Raw genomic sequence first — 15,393 nt, 5'->3', positions numbered from 1 at the left:
GTATGATATGCCATCCATAAGTAACGCAAGATAAAACAAATGTCTTATGTTTCCCACAAACACAATGTTGATACATTTTTCTTTAAATATTGACTTCTTTCCAAAAAACATTTCCTGGTTTTTCCTACAATATTGATTCCTGGAATGACTTTTGGGGAAACCAGTAGTAAGTAATTCTCTTCCTTATCCCAATCTTCCTAAAGCCACACAGAAGAATCTATGTATATGAAAGATACATATTTATATTTGGGTTAAGTTAACAAAGAATAATACCTAGTGTCCATGTCTCTTTAACCCCCCACCTTTGTTTTAAAATGGAAAAAGTCTACTTGAACAGGCAATGTGTCTCAGGATGTTGATGGCTGATGTTGTTACTAGTCTCCTGTTCTACTTCCTTTAAATTGCTTACACAAGGGGAGCAAGAAGACCAAATAGAATCTCAGTATCCTATTCTATTGAATGGGATGCACAGCAGTGATATTATTTAACAGGATTCCATCTTATTCATATCTTTAGGAACAAGGCTATTTCCCTTGTGACATTCTTTCAATATTACTACATTACACACTGTACTATTTCTTATCTAATCAGATACTTTGGTGTTTGGAAGGGCCCATAATAGCAACTTTTCCTGAGTCCAAATTAAGTGATAAGTAAGAGATAAGAAAGTGATAGACGAAGATAAAAATATCAGTTTTTATTATTGATAAACTGGTTGGAGATTATGGCTATAAATTTGTGACCAAAAGAGCTTATTACTATCCTTTGCCTCATTCTCTGCCTCTCAGTTAAGTTCCAAGGACAGCTCACTTGAAGCAAAGTTTGATTCCACAAAACAGATAAGCAAGCATTTCAAACTGCATTGGTCCTGATTATTTAGTATTTAGGATACTAAAAATCCTCAGCTTCTTCATGGAAACCGTTTTAAGTGAATATATCTTATTTGTTAATAATCTTTGCTTTTCTTTTCTTCATTTTTTGTATATAGTTTTATGTGTGTGCATTTAGATACATGATTATATGTGTGTTTGCATATGGGTATGTGTGTGTGTGTGTGTGTGTGTGTGTGTGTATGTGTACACATATATAACAGATTGGAGATATAGATACATATTTGTTTTTGAATGAATTATTTTTTCCAGATCAGTACTTACAGAAATGTAGAAGAACTAAGGCAGCTTTTCAGGCTAGCAGATTTTTACAACAAAATGCTCTCAATTTTTCAGTGATCACAAAGATAGCCTGATTCTTTTGAATATGATTTTTCTGTGCTACTTCAGGAAGCCCTGCCTCCTCTGCTTCTTTTAAAAAGAATGGGTTAAGGATAGGAGCTTCTCTATCACCTCATACTTCCCAACCTCCACACCATCTAGAGATCAAGAAACGTAGTTTTGGCCCCTCAACACATTCTGTCCACCATCAGGGAATATTTTTTTGTGGGCAGTTCCTGAGACCTGTTTTATATAATTTTCTTTCCACTGAAATTTATCTTCCACTTGTTTCGACCCACCCTTAGGGAACTTCAGTGAAAAATTAGCTATTTTTGGTTTCTTTTGAAAATATTTTGGAGCCTGCCTCCTAATTTTAACAAAAGCTGAGTTTTCAATATTTTCCATTATTTTTGATGCTTTTGGATGGTTTCCAGAAGAAAGGGAAAATGCTAAATCTGTTCAGCCATTCTTTACTCTTAATATGAACAACAAGCCAAGATTCACCAGATATTTTGAAGGAAACATCTCACACTAGAGAGAAAGATGAAAGCAAAGAGACGAATTGAAGTAAACCGGAGGAAACAGAGATAAAGAGTAGAAAAAAACTTAATTTTTTTCTTATAAAGGTAAAAGAACATAAAACATCTATGAAATAATACCAGGATGTTATATGCAGATATAACCAGAGAACTCTAAAAAGATATTGAAAATTGAAACTTAATATCAGAAATTTTAAAATTCAAATACAAGAGGCTATTTACTGTTTGCTGTTAACTTAAAAAGCTTTATTTAAAAATATGAAACAATTCAACAAAAGAGGTGAAAGGTAAAATTGAGGAAATTTCCCAAAAGGAGAGCAAAGCAAGAAGGAAAAAAAGGAAGAAATACAAGAAGGAATTCAGTGAATCATTAGAGGTGATTTAGTGGTTATAAATATTCTAGAAAGAGAAGCAGAGAAAAGGAAGGAGGAAAATGATCATAAAGTGACAAAAGAGAAGTGTTACAGAATGGAAAGACATGAACTTTGGATACTGAGTTTCTAGCACCTGTGGAAGATATAGCTACACCAAGATACATTGTTCCAAAACTGCAGAGCTAGGCATTAAGAAGCCAGATTAAAAGACTGTGTAGAGAGGGTTCCTGGGTGGCTCAGTTGGCTGAGGGTCTGCCTTTGTCTCAGGTCATGAACCCAGAGTCCTGGGATGGAGTCCCACATTGGGCACCCTGCTTAATGGGAGCCTGCTTCTCCTTTCCCTTGCCACTCCCTCTGCTTGTGCTCTCTCTCTCTCTCAAATAAATAAATGAAATCTTTAAAAATCTATGTAAAGAAAAATAATCACAGTTTGCATAGGAAGGATTAAAAATTCAAAATGGTTTTTGATTTCCAGGGCCACACTGGAAGCTGGAAGATAACAGTGCAATGTCTTCAAAATTCTAAAGAAGGTTATTTTGCTTCACTCACACAAAATTAACACTCAAGCCTGAGGTTAAATAAAGTTATTTTCAAGTGAAGCATTTCAGAAAGAAGGTACCTTCTAACCACTTTTCCCTTGGAAACTGCTGGAAATATATACCATCAAAGGAAGGTCTACACTAAAGAAGACATAGATCAATTAAGAGGTTATCTGACACATGGGAGAGGGATTTCTCAAGATGATGGTGAAAGACAGCTGCCAAATGGCTACCACAGAGCAAGTAGGAGGCAGAGGGTGTGGGCAGGATATAGAACTGGTAGATTTCTTGCCTTGTTTGACACTTGTAAGACTCATTTTACAACCAGGAAGAGATTCTACCAATGATTTGGTGACAGAAAGAGAGACAAACCATAGCCTACCCAATCCTCTTGCCAAAGCAGTGATTAATTCTGGGGAAAACAGAAATTTTACAAGAAATGAAAAAATCTACATAGTCGAAACAATATAAATGCTGAACTTTGATTTAAACAAAAATAATCTTATTGAAACCATTACTCCTCACCTGCTATTATCTATTTATTCTGTCCACCAGCTACTTTCCCCCATAGCTGGTGTCTACCTGATAGTGCACATCTATATTTGTTTGTTTCTGTCTGTCTCCCTCAATGGAACATAAGCCCAATGAGGGCAAGGACGTGGTCTATTTTGGCAACTATTGTATCCCCACATTACCTAGAATACTGCTGAGTACAGTGTATCTCAGTAATTTCTCCTAAGTAAATTAATACAAATTTAGGAATGGAAGTGTGTGTGTGTGTGTGTGTGTGTGGTATTGTGCACATATGTACAACAGATAATGTCTAAAAAAAATAATGGGAAATAGCAGTAAACAGCGTTGCATAGTGATAAGATGAACTTCAGAAGAGCTATAAGAATTAGAAGTGGTTCTTTTGGAGAACAAAAGTATAGGGACTGAAATAGGGACTACTAGCTTTGGTTATAAAACTTGCAGCATTATTTGATGTTGAAATCTGGCACATGTATTACTTTGATAAAAACATTAATTTCAAAAACAGCTGGGGTGCCTGGGTGGCTCAGTGGGTTAAGCCGCTGCTTTCGGCTCAGTTCATGATCTCAGGGTCCTGGGATTGAGTCCCGCATCAGGCTCTCTGCTCGGCAGGGAGCCTGCTTCCTCCTCTCTCTCTCTGCCTACCTCTCTGCCTACTTGTGATCTCTCTCTGTCAAGTAAATAAAATCTCAAAAAAAAAAAAAAAAACAGCTGGGGAAAGTTTAATATTCTCATCTCTTACACATATCATTATATAAGACCAATGTTTCTTTTTAAGTGAAGAAGCTCATAGGAGATTTCGGGTTTGCTTGGCAGAGTAGGCTTAATTTCTAGGTATATCAAGTCAAATTTGTAGCTTGACTGAGAGCAACCAACTTATGAAATCTTTTCTTAAGAAATGCAAACATCTCTTTATGTTAAATACCTTTGGAAGTTCTTCATACCAAGATAGATTTTTTTTTTTGGAAAATCAAGTTGAAGAACAAGGGCAAAACAAGACTGTTTACCACAAAGTCTTAACACATCCAGTTTTCTGAGGTGTGAGGCTTGGCAAGTCTCTCTCAGCCCGCTCAGTTCCTTTACTTAGAAAGTGGGGGTGATAATATGCATTTCATTGGATTACAGAATTTATCAAATAAGGTTTCTCTGTGAAATCCCAGTGTAAGATAGATATTTGATATCTGCTAGTTTTCTTTCCTATCTTTTTTCTTCCCAGGACTGATTGTTACAATGCTAAATTAGCTAACCAAAAGCCTCATCATCATCAAAATCATCATCGTCATCATTTGTTTGCTGTGCCAGTGACAGGATTTAAACTTCTTTAAGTCTATAAAGAGTTTCAAGGAAGTTTGTACTTCTTTCCCCATTATTGCACATTTCCATGGAAATACATGTTCATATATGTCAGTGTCTGGGTAGGAATGATTCATTCACAACATTGTTATTTGTCCCAAAGTCTGTCATGGGAGAAAGAGGCACTCCTGCCAGGCATCACTCATTTGTGCATTCCCCATAGCACCTACAATTTTACCTATGGACTCAGTCAATGCCCCGAACTTGGCTGGTACATTTAACAGGTTAATATGGGCCAGTCTGGAGACCCTCTGGTATTCCTGCCCCAGTGTCCTTTAGGGCAGGGGTGGATTCAGTGCAACTACAAATATAAGAAGATATCTTATCACCTCAAATATTGAATTACCAACTTGTTTGCTGAAGAGATTACAGACTCTTTCTCTGGCCAGACCCTGCATAATGTATTCCCTAGGCGACCAGCTAGCTTCTCTACAAAAAGTTAATTTCTTCCCCCATTATAGTCTCGTGAATTGTCCCTACTGGTGTCCTTGGAAAAGGAAAAGGAGGTCTAGCTAAGTGTTAATGATTCCAGTAGTAGGTTCACAATATACCTCCTCTCTCAGAAGGAAAAGATCACTTCATTGACATTTATCAAGGGAGTTTCCACTAGGGACCAAAGCATAGCTGTCATCACTCTCCACCATGGGCACAGTGAAAAATGGCAGATTCTCTCCCATCTGCTCTTTGCTACAATTTCCTAGCACAAAAGCAAATGAAGCTACAAAGACACAAGGATGGAGAGAGTATAAACCAGAATTTTAATTTAAAGTGGAATTATTTTGGGACGCCTGGGTGGCTCAGTTGGTTAAGCAGCTGCCTTCGGCTCAGGTCATGATCCCAGCATCCTGGGATCGAGTCCCACATCAGGCTCCTTGCTCCGCAGGGAGCCTGCTTCTCCCTCTGACTCTGCCTTCCACTCTGTCTGCCTGTGCTCGCTTTCGCTCGCGCTCTCTGACAAATAAATAAATAAAATCTTTAAAAAAAAATAAAGTGGAATTATTTTAATTTTACCCTTATAATTTAAGAAAAATATTTACTACATGGCTTGTGTTACTTTTCCTTATTTCCTATATCTTTACATGAAAAATCTTCTTTGAAATCCAGGAGAATTAGGCAGTCAATCTCACATCAATTTGGTATTTCCCAATGAGGGCAAAGAGGCAATCAGGTCTCTCCTACATGAAATACTAGATAAAAGACATTTTATAAGACTGTGGCAGAGTAAACTGAGGACTATTTGTGTTCCAACCTCTGTCTCATCAGAAAAGAAATTTGGCATTCTGAAAACAATTATAAGAATTTTCTTGATGAAGTGATCACTGACAAGGAGGTTTTCCCTTAAATGATGTATGAGGTATTCCTTTTCACCCCTTAAAAGATCTATAAAAAGGAAAGTATTTTGTATTCTGCTGTGCCCCAGCCTCCCATCCATGAGGTCTATGTTGCCCCACCCAGGGTGCCACTAAAAAGAGTTGGAGAATCAGACTGGCCTTGAGAGAGGGTCTCACTCCCTAGATGACAATGGAACTTCCCACAAATTTTCCTCACATCTTCTCCCAGTTTCTACCCACTCACCACCCAGCATATAGATACAGGGCTTCTGATCACCATAGGTTCCAAACTGCACTCTTATCTCCCTGTCTATATGTAGTGAAGGTCTGGCTCAGGTGAATAACTGAGAGCCTACAAGGCTGCCAGAATCACATTACCTCCCTTGGCATCCATGCTCAGCAGCTTTGTCAGCTACTCTTTAGTTGAGTTATGTAAGGACACATCATAGTTTGAGCTTCATTCTTATAATCTGAGTTGCTGAAAGATTAATAAGGTTTGTGCATATAAAATGTTCAACTCAGTGTCTGGCACAAATAAAAAGGAGTACCAAATAAAAAAGAGTATTAATTTCTATATATGATGTGCTTGATAATAGTATTTTCCTAAGTTTCATCTAAGGATGGTTTTTACTCTCACAACAGACAAGTCAATACTTAGTGATCCCTTAAATTGAATGTATACTTTAGAAATTTTGGAAACAGGGGCGCCGGGTGGCTCAGTGGGTTAGGCCTCTGCCTTAGGCTCAGGTCATGGTCTCAGGGTCCTGGGATCAAGCCCCACATCAGGCTCTCTGTTCAGTGGGGAGCCTGCTTCCCCCTTTCTCTCTGCCTACTTGTGATCTCTCTCTCTCTCTCTCTCTGTGTCAAATAAATAAATTAATTAATAATAAAAAAAGAAATTTGGGAAAACATACTAAATGAATGTTAGGAAATGTGGTCTGAGAATACCAAAGCCGCATCATCTAGAGCTTATCCCCAGAGGTAACAACTTTCAAAGTTATTCTAAACATGCTGAAAATGTTGAGTGGTGATAAAGTCATTATATTTCTAAAGAACCAATCTCACTAATGTGTGAAAAATAGACTGTAGAGATACAAAAATGGTAAGTTAACCTAAGCAGTTGGCTGAATTTTCTAAGATAAGAAAGAGGAAAAATAGAAGATAAGAATCAAGAGCTCTTTTTGGTCAGATACATTTGAATACCTTAAAGCCTATTCTTCTAAGAAAACTTCTGAGAGAGATAATGGGATTGTTGTACATACGAGTCTAACACGGAGAGAAGAAAATTCTAGAGCTATAAATGTAGCAGTCTTCAGTGTGCAGATAGTATTTTCATAAATGCATCCTATAGGACTAGATAAGAGTGTGTTGACAGAGAAGAGAAGAAGCTGTAGGGACTCCATTGATTAGACATTAGGGGTTTGAAAAGATCTGGACAAGACGTCTGAGAAAAAGTGACCAATGAGGTAGGGAAAAAAATCCCAGAAAAGTATAAAGAACTGGAAGGCACATGAATATGTTGTTCAAGGAGGAGACAGAGATCTGTTGTATGCCTCTGGTAGTTCAAGTATAAAGAGGAATGGAGGTTGGTCATCCACTGGGTTTAGCAACGGAAATTCATGCATGAATTCTACAAGAATCATTTCTGTAGAGTTGTGGAGACCAAAACACAACTGGAATGAGTTAAAGAAGGAATAAAGAAGATGAATGAGCAACCACAGATATGGACAACACTATCTGGGTGTTTGCAGCAAAATGGGGACAGAGTTAGATGAAAGTGACTGGAGACAAGATAGAAAGGTGTTTTATTTCCTCCTTTTGAGATTAGAGAAATAACAGCATGTTTATATTCTGTTGAAAATAATCTGGTAGAAAAGATAACGCTCCTAATGTGATTTTGGAGCAATGGTCTTGAGTAGGTGAGAGAAGATGGACATAGTAGACAAAAAGAGTTGGCCTTGGATAAAAGTGTGGAGAGTTTCTTCCCTGTTTGAATTAATTAGTTCATTGAATTAAATGACTATTTTACCCTGAAGTCTGCTCTAACTAAAAGACCCCTATATAGACATCAGATTGTATTTATAGTGACCATTTATTTATGTCCCCTTGCTTTCCAGCATCTTTTGAAGCCCTACACTTTTTTGAGGACTTTGAGTGCTGCCTTTTCCTGGTGAAAGCCAGACAACTCATTTTCCAGCTTCTCCTTCCAGCTAGAGTACAGTAAAATGATCTAGCTCCTCCAGCAGACACACACGAGGGGTGATCAACGTAATGGTAAATCTGGCATCAGCTGGGATTACCATAATTGAAAGCTTGCAATGCCTCCTACAGAATTTTGGCATTAGAATGGCAAGCGATGGTGGTTGCAGTGAAGTTGAGTCCCTGGTGCTCAAAAGGCAAAGGAACAAACTGGAGCATCTAGAGCTGGATGATGGCAGGGTGTTTTGTTTTGTTTTTAAATCAGACTGATCTGTGGAATGATTTAGGATGTTTTTCCTATAAATTTATGATTGACCCCAATTTTTTAGCCTTCCTCTGAGTCTGAGGGAGCTCCTCATATTTTTTATAAAGTTCTTTTTCTCCTAAATCTTCCAGACTCGGTTTCTGTTATCTGTGATCAAGAACTCTGCCTAGCAAACCACAGAGACTCTTAACTATAGGAAATAAACAGGGTTGCTAGAGGGGAGGTATGTGGGAGGATGAAGTAATCGGGTAATGGTCATTAAGGAGGACACTTGAATAATGAGCACTGGGTGTTATAAGCAACTGATGGATCACTAAATTCTACCTCTGAATATAACAGTATATGTTAATTAAATTGAATTTTAAAAAAAGGGTGGAGGGAGAAAAAGAGATCTGCCCAGGACAGAGTTTAAGGAATCTAGCAATTGATGAACTGCTGCTCTCTTCAGGTTACTTTTTGGATTATTTTGTTATTTAAACATACTCTTTAAGAATAGGGAAACAAACCATGATATTAAGAAATGAATTTTCAACATGGGCAAGCATCTGTTAATTCTCAGATCATTTGAGGATAATAGTCATAACGTATCTGTGATATCCCTTTTGTGACATCTATTGAGATCATAACTGCTGAAGAGAAAATCATGCTAAGTAATCTAACAAAGATAAAGGGGTTAATGGGAATATTGGAACAGACAGAATATTTGAAATGGGTACTTTTCCAGAATATCTAGGCCTTAAATATATAAGCACGTGTGTGCATGCATATGTAGATGTTCACCATGTGCACATGCGTGGAGTCTAAAACCAAAGACAACTTGTAAACAACTAGCCCATCCCCTAGCTGTCACCATAGCAACTGAATCTGTTCATTTTGTGTCTCGAATAACGTGTGCAAGTCTGTCTCACTAACAATTCAGAAAGGGACATTGACAAATGATCACTATATTCACCCAGCCATTTAAATAGGAAGGCATTTGGCTGAATTCTAATTTGACCAATGAATATTTAACTGATAATGCTGCCAGATAAGATATTGGCCAAAAGGGAAAAAAGAGAAATGAAGCTGGAGTTGCTATCATGCAAAAATCCTTTAATGAAGGACATGAAAGGACTGTTGTGAATTTGGGGCTGAAATCTGTTCTGTATTGGGAGATGGAAGAGCAGCTGGTCCGCAATGTATGAACTTTGAAGTTTCTGTGACCTCTAGAATGTGTAAGTCATGGAGGATGTTTTTCCTCCCCTGTTTCATGTTTTGTATACTCCAAAGACGAAGAAAAATATGCCTTAAAATGTTTTAACTTCAAAGCAACAGAAATAAAACGAAGCGTTAAGAGTGTTGGACAATTCAGACTCTGCCCATGTCCTAACCCTGTGAAACTTTTCCTCTTCATAAATTGTATTGCATCATAATATCCAAGAAGAATTTGTTTATTTGAACCTAAGGTCTCAGGAATGTTCAGTACTGTGGCTCAAGGAGATCCCAAATCACATTTTCAAGAAGATTTCGTAGGGATATCAAGTATTATATGTTGCTTCTTAGAATATCAAATCTTTTAGTTTTTATGAGAATTTTCTGAAACAGGTACTATTTTTAGTTCTATTTTGTGAATAATGAAACCAAAGTCCAGTTGTGTTAAATAACTTGCCCATGGTTGTACTGAATTAAGTAAAGGGGGTGCTAGGAATCCAGTGCTGAGCCACTCTGCTCTACTGTCTTCTACTTTTCTATTTCTCTAATCTTCATCTCTTCTGCCCTTTCTTCTCTTTCCCTGTAAATCAGTTGTTTTCATAAAGTATAAAGACATAAATTAGAGGGATAGAAATAAAATTATATGTGTATATATACATATATATATATGTAATGCACACACCTTTATTATTTGCAATATTGGACTAATCGCTCAGCAATTTTTTTTTAATTTTTATTTTTTATTTCTTTTCAGCGTAACAGTATTCATTGTTTTTGCACTACACCCAGTGCTCCATGAAATACGTGTCCTCCCTAATACTCACCATCTGGTTCCCCCAACCTCCCACCCCCTGCTCCTTCAAAACCCTCAGGTTGGTTTTCAGAGTCCATAGTCTCTCATGGTTCACCTCCCCTTCCAATTTCTCTCAACTCCCTTCTCCTTTCCATCTCCCCATGTCCTCCATGGTATTTGTTAAGCTCCACAAATAAGTGAAACCATATGACAATTGACTCTCTCTGCTTGACTTATTTCACTCAGCATAATCTCTTCCAGTCCCATCCATGTTGCTACAAAAGTTGGGTATTCATCCTTTCTGATGGAGGCATAATACTCCATAGTATATATGGACCACATCTTCCTTGTCCATTCATCTGTTGAAGGGCACCTTGGTTCTTTCCACAGTTTGGTGACTGTGGCCATTGCTGCTATAAACATTGGGGTACAGATGGCCCTTCTTTTCACTACATCTGTATCTTTGGGGTAAATACCCAGTAGTGCAATTGCAGGGTCATAGGGAAGTTCTATTTTTCGTTTCTTGAGGAATCTCCACACTGTTCTCCAAAGTGGCTGCACCAACTTGCATTCCCACCAACAGTGGAAGAGGGTTCCCCTTTCTCCACACCCTCTCCAACACAGGTTATTTCCTGTCTTGCTAATTTTGGCCACTCTAACTGGTGTAAGGTGGTATCTCAATGTGGTTTTAATTTGAATCTCCCTGAGGGCTAGTGATGATGAACATTTTTCATGTGTCTGATAGCCATTTGAATGTCTTCTTTGGAGAAGTGTCTATTCATATCTTCTGCCCATTTTTTCATATGATTATCAGCACATTTTTTTCATATGTTGGGAAGTTACTGAGTGGTCAGGTTACAAACAGAGGTTCTTTGGAAAACATTGAATGGGAACAGGATCGTATAGTTGAAAATCATAATGGCTAAAGTCATCAAGCTAAGAGAAACCAGGGCACCCATCCAGGACTATTTGATCTATTGCATCCAATACTAACATGCACCCTCATTACTAACCTTCTCAAGGTCTTACTAAAATGCTTAAATCTTTTTTAAAAAATTGGCTCTAAATACAAAAGAAAATTGCAAAATCTAAATTCTTAGATGTTTACTTCCATGTCTGCAAAACAAAACATATGTCAACTTTACTCATTATTACATTTTGTTATACTTGAAAACACTTTGCAAGCATCTCAGAGCATGTATGATAATTTCTGAGAAATTATAGAAAATGATAGAAGAGTGACTTATAGTCACATATTTTTGAAAGCAAATTAATAAATTTCTTTTCCAAAATCTTTACCTCAAAAGTGTATGTTTAATGATACTGTGGTACATTTAAATATGTTCCATATGGTGGGGAGGTAGGACCTATAAATTCTGAAAATGGCTTTGCATCTATATTTGCATAAGGATATTCTTGCTGCTGATAGAGATGAATTCTGGATTGAGCTGACCAAGAATCCCTTCTCCTTGGACAGTTAAAGAGATATGCTTCACCATATAATTTTCTTGAAGAAGAGTTACCTTCTTTACAATATTGCTGGTTAACTACTGATGCTTGAGGGCCTCATTTTCCCCCCAAGGTCTACGTCCTACTATTTGTCTTTCCTTAGTCTATGATGCACTTAAGGTTTGTTAGTTGCCAAATAGATTGATGATTCCTCCATTCCAGAAAATATTATTAATTGGTCTCTAGAATGCTACTCCCACACATCTTGGCATTCTTTAAGTCACTTCAGTATTAAGTGAGGCTGCATTAGCATAACAATTCAGGTAGCATTAAACAGCCCAAGGAAGAAATTTGCCATTTTAGATTCTGAGGCAGACATTTCTCTATAAAAAGTTTTAATAGGCAGATTCACTGTGGGACATTCAGGCAAAGCGTTGGTCAGTCTGGCTCACTCTGAAGCAATTAATGGGTAACCAAGATTCTGTTATTTCCAAAAGCAGTGGTCAAAATGGGGCCTTTGCTGTCTCTGGTTATTTAGTGCTTGCAACATATGTGGTCTGATCTTATGTCCCTAAATCTGCACAAGAAATGCTTTCCCATAGGTTTCCCAGTGCCCTGGATTCAGACCCACCCACTATTCATCACCAAGGGATCTTGGGATGCTGGGGGGTTACAAGTTCCCACTTGAAGATCAGAAGACAATTGAGCCAGAGGTATTCCAGGACCGACATAAATGGTCCAAAAAGGCTTCTAAATGAGGGGAGGGCATAATAGAAAATGCTAGAAGATAGGCCTAAAGAGAAGGGAAAGAAGAACCAGAGTCAAAATTAAGAACCTTAAAAGGAATCTGTCTAATTATAATGAAGCAGGAAACAAGGGGGAAGTAGAAGGAAAGAATAGAGTTCTCACAGAGGAGCTTAATAGCAGAAAGATTTGTCTGGTACCTAGGGTCACAACTAGTCTGCCCAAATTAGGCATAGTTACAACCCCAAATCCTCTTATTCCTGCTCAATTTAAAACTATTTACCAATCTTTCAGTACCTGGTTCTTTGAACACTTAGTGCATTTATACTACCATGTCGTTTAGCACTTCATTGTAGAGTATGCTATTGTTTTATATTTGATAAGTGTATAGCTGTTGCATGACCCCAAATAAACTATCAGCCTCTGGAGGGCAGTGATCATACTCTACAGTTCTTATATTTTGCAACCTTAGTAACAGAATAATATTTAGAAAGTAAATAGAAGGACAAATAAAGTAGCTCTTTATTGATGAATTACACATGGCTCATAGACCCCTGCTTTACAACATTTTCACAGTTGAACTTTTAGATTTTCTTGACTGAATACTTGCTTACCACCTCTCTCTCCCTAACTGGCCTATAAGCTCCATGAAGGCAGAGACCAGTTCTACTTTTGCTATTTATAATGTGTTTGAGCACATTTGTAATGTTCCCTCCCAATTAATTTCCTCCCAGAACCTCTGAATGTGATCTTATATAAAATGAGGTCCTAAAATAAAGATTGAGTTGAGATCATACTGGATTAGGGTGGATCCCATCTATCTTTATAAGAGACAGAAAAAAAAAAATACATACAGAGATATGGAAAAGAAGCAGATGTGAAAATACAAGCAGAGATTGGAAGGACTCATCCACAAGCTAAGGAGAACCAAGGAGGGCCAGCAAACCACCGGAAGCTAGGAGAGGGGCATGGAGTGGGTTCTCCCTCAGAGAGACAAGAAAACGACCTGCTGACACCTTGATTTTGGACCTCTAGCCTCCTGAACTGAGATAAAATAAACTTTTGTTTTTTAAGCCACCCCATTTCTGGTAATTTGTTACATCAGGCCTAGGAAAGGCATATACCATTATATCCCTATTATAGCAAAGTGCCTAGATTATAGCAAGGGTCTGAATGTGATCTTGTAATTATCTGTGGAAGGAAGGTAGGGTGATTCTTCCCCCTTTCTCTACATCTTTTCCTAATTTAGTTTTAGGGTTTTTTTTTTTTTTCCCTAAGTGTAAGTTTTGGATTCTATCTTTCAGAATCACCTGGGCACTTATTAAAAATGCAGATTCCTAGGACCACTCCAAACCAGCTGTGTCAAAATTTGAGGGGCTGGGAATATGTTTCTGTAATACACTTCCATAAAAGATCTTATACTCATGAAAATTTTTGAACTGGTGCTCTTCTTTTATTATAATTCTTAGGGCTCTTTGAATGTTATCAAAGACATTTCTCTAGCCCTTACGGATAATGCACCTGATGGGAGGAAGCTTGCCTCCTTGCAGGAGATGTGTGGTTGACCTCCTCATTAATGCTGCTGGGAATTTCTGAAGCAAGATGCTCCAGCTGTCCATTCCTTTTTTCTTTGAGGATACACCTGGCTGCTTGACACAACCCCAAATCCTGTCTACAGCAAAGGTTTTCATTTTGATAGCAGTGTCCTCAAGAAAAGAATCAGTCAGAACAAGACAGATGTAGAATCCCTCCATTCTTAGGACTATTCCCCCCAAACAGTTATGCCCCAAGGCCTTACATGCAAACTTTTGCAAATTTCTAACTTGCAACTTCCGACACATTTCACCTCTTAAAAAAATTGACTCTCAAAGGATAGGTGACAGTTTATTACAAACAGGCTGTTTTGTGTTCCATATTCGTCTCCTATTTATGACTTTCTCATCCAAATTGCTGAATCCTCAAATCAAAACACAAACCAGGCTGCAAGCTCAAATTGGCATCTGCAGATCAAGCTGTGCACTTTCTGCTGTGTGCCTGCCCCCAGGACCTCTCAGAGACCTGTCATTGTCATTCATATAGGTGTGAACAGCTCTCCAGATTCTGTGGCAGAGCCAGCTACACTTCTAGGTATCTTTCTTTAAGATTTTTAATCTAGTTGCTCAGGATGTGTCTTTTCTGCACACCTGAAAGAGCAACCCAAAACTCAAAACAAGAATGGGGGAAGTTAGTTCAGCTCTGTGACTTTGCACTAAGTCTGGGAAGATTTGTGGGCTTGTCAGGAGGGATTTGTTGCAAAACCCAAGTGAATCCTGGAGTGGGAGTGGATATTAAGAAGGAAGAGGCAGAGCAGGATGAAAAGGAAATATCACGGAACACGTAGAGGTACTTTGAGCCAGCAGGGGTGTCCTGACTTCAAATTATCACCTTGTGCAACATTAAACTTCTGGCTTTGGATAATAAACAATAGTACAAACTTATTTTATAACAAAATAAGCCAAAGACACCAGAATTTGAAGTGGATTTGAAGCAACATTTTTACCACCAGAAAAATAAAGTTTATCCAACTCCTACTAAATTTTTTCTCCTGCAAATTAAACATCATCCATCCTTACCACACTACCTTGAAATCTCAAAGCTACCTTTAGCTTGTCCTTACTATCCCCCAGTCTCATATCATGTCCGTCACAAATTTCCATCATTTTTTCTATAAAACATTGGTCCCATATGACTCAAATGTTCTGGGTTGACAGCGTGGCTCTGGTAACTTTTTGACCTTTTGTAACATTTGTTGCCTTCATTAACTTCTGAAATGGATTATCTCCTGTCTGTCAGTCACCCAGGTTCAAGAGCTTGGAGGTGCCTGACTTCATTGCT

This window comes from Mustela nivalis (assembly GCF_964662115.1).
Source record: "Mustela nivalis genome assembly, chromosome: 13".
In the NCBI taxonomy this organism is placed as follows: Eukaryota; Metazoa; Chordata; class Mammalia; order Carnivora; family Mustelidae; genus Mustela; species Mustela nivalis.
This window is presented reverse-complemented; position numbering follows the sequence as displayed.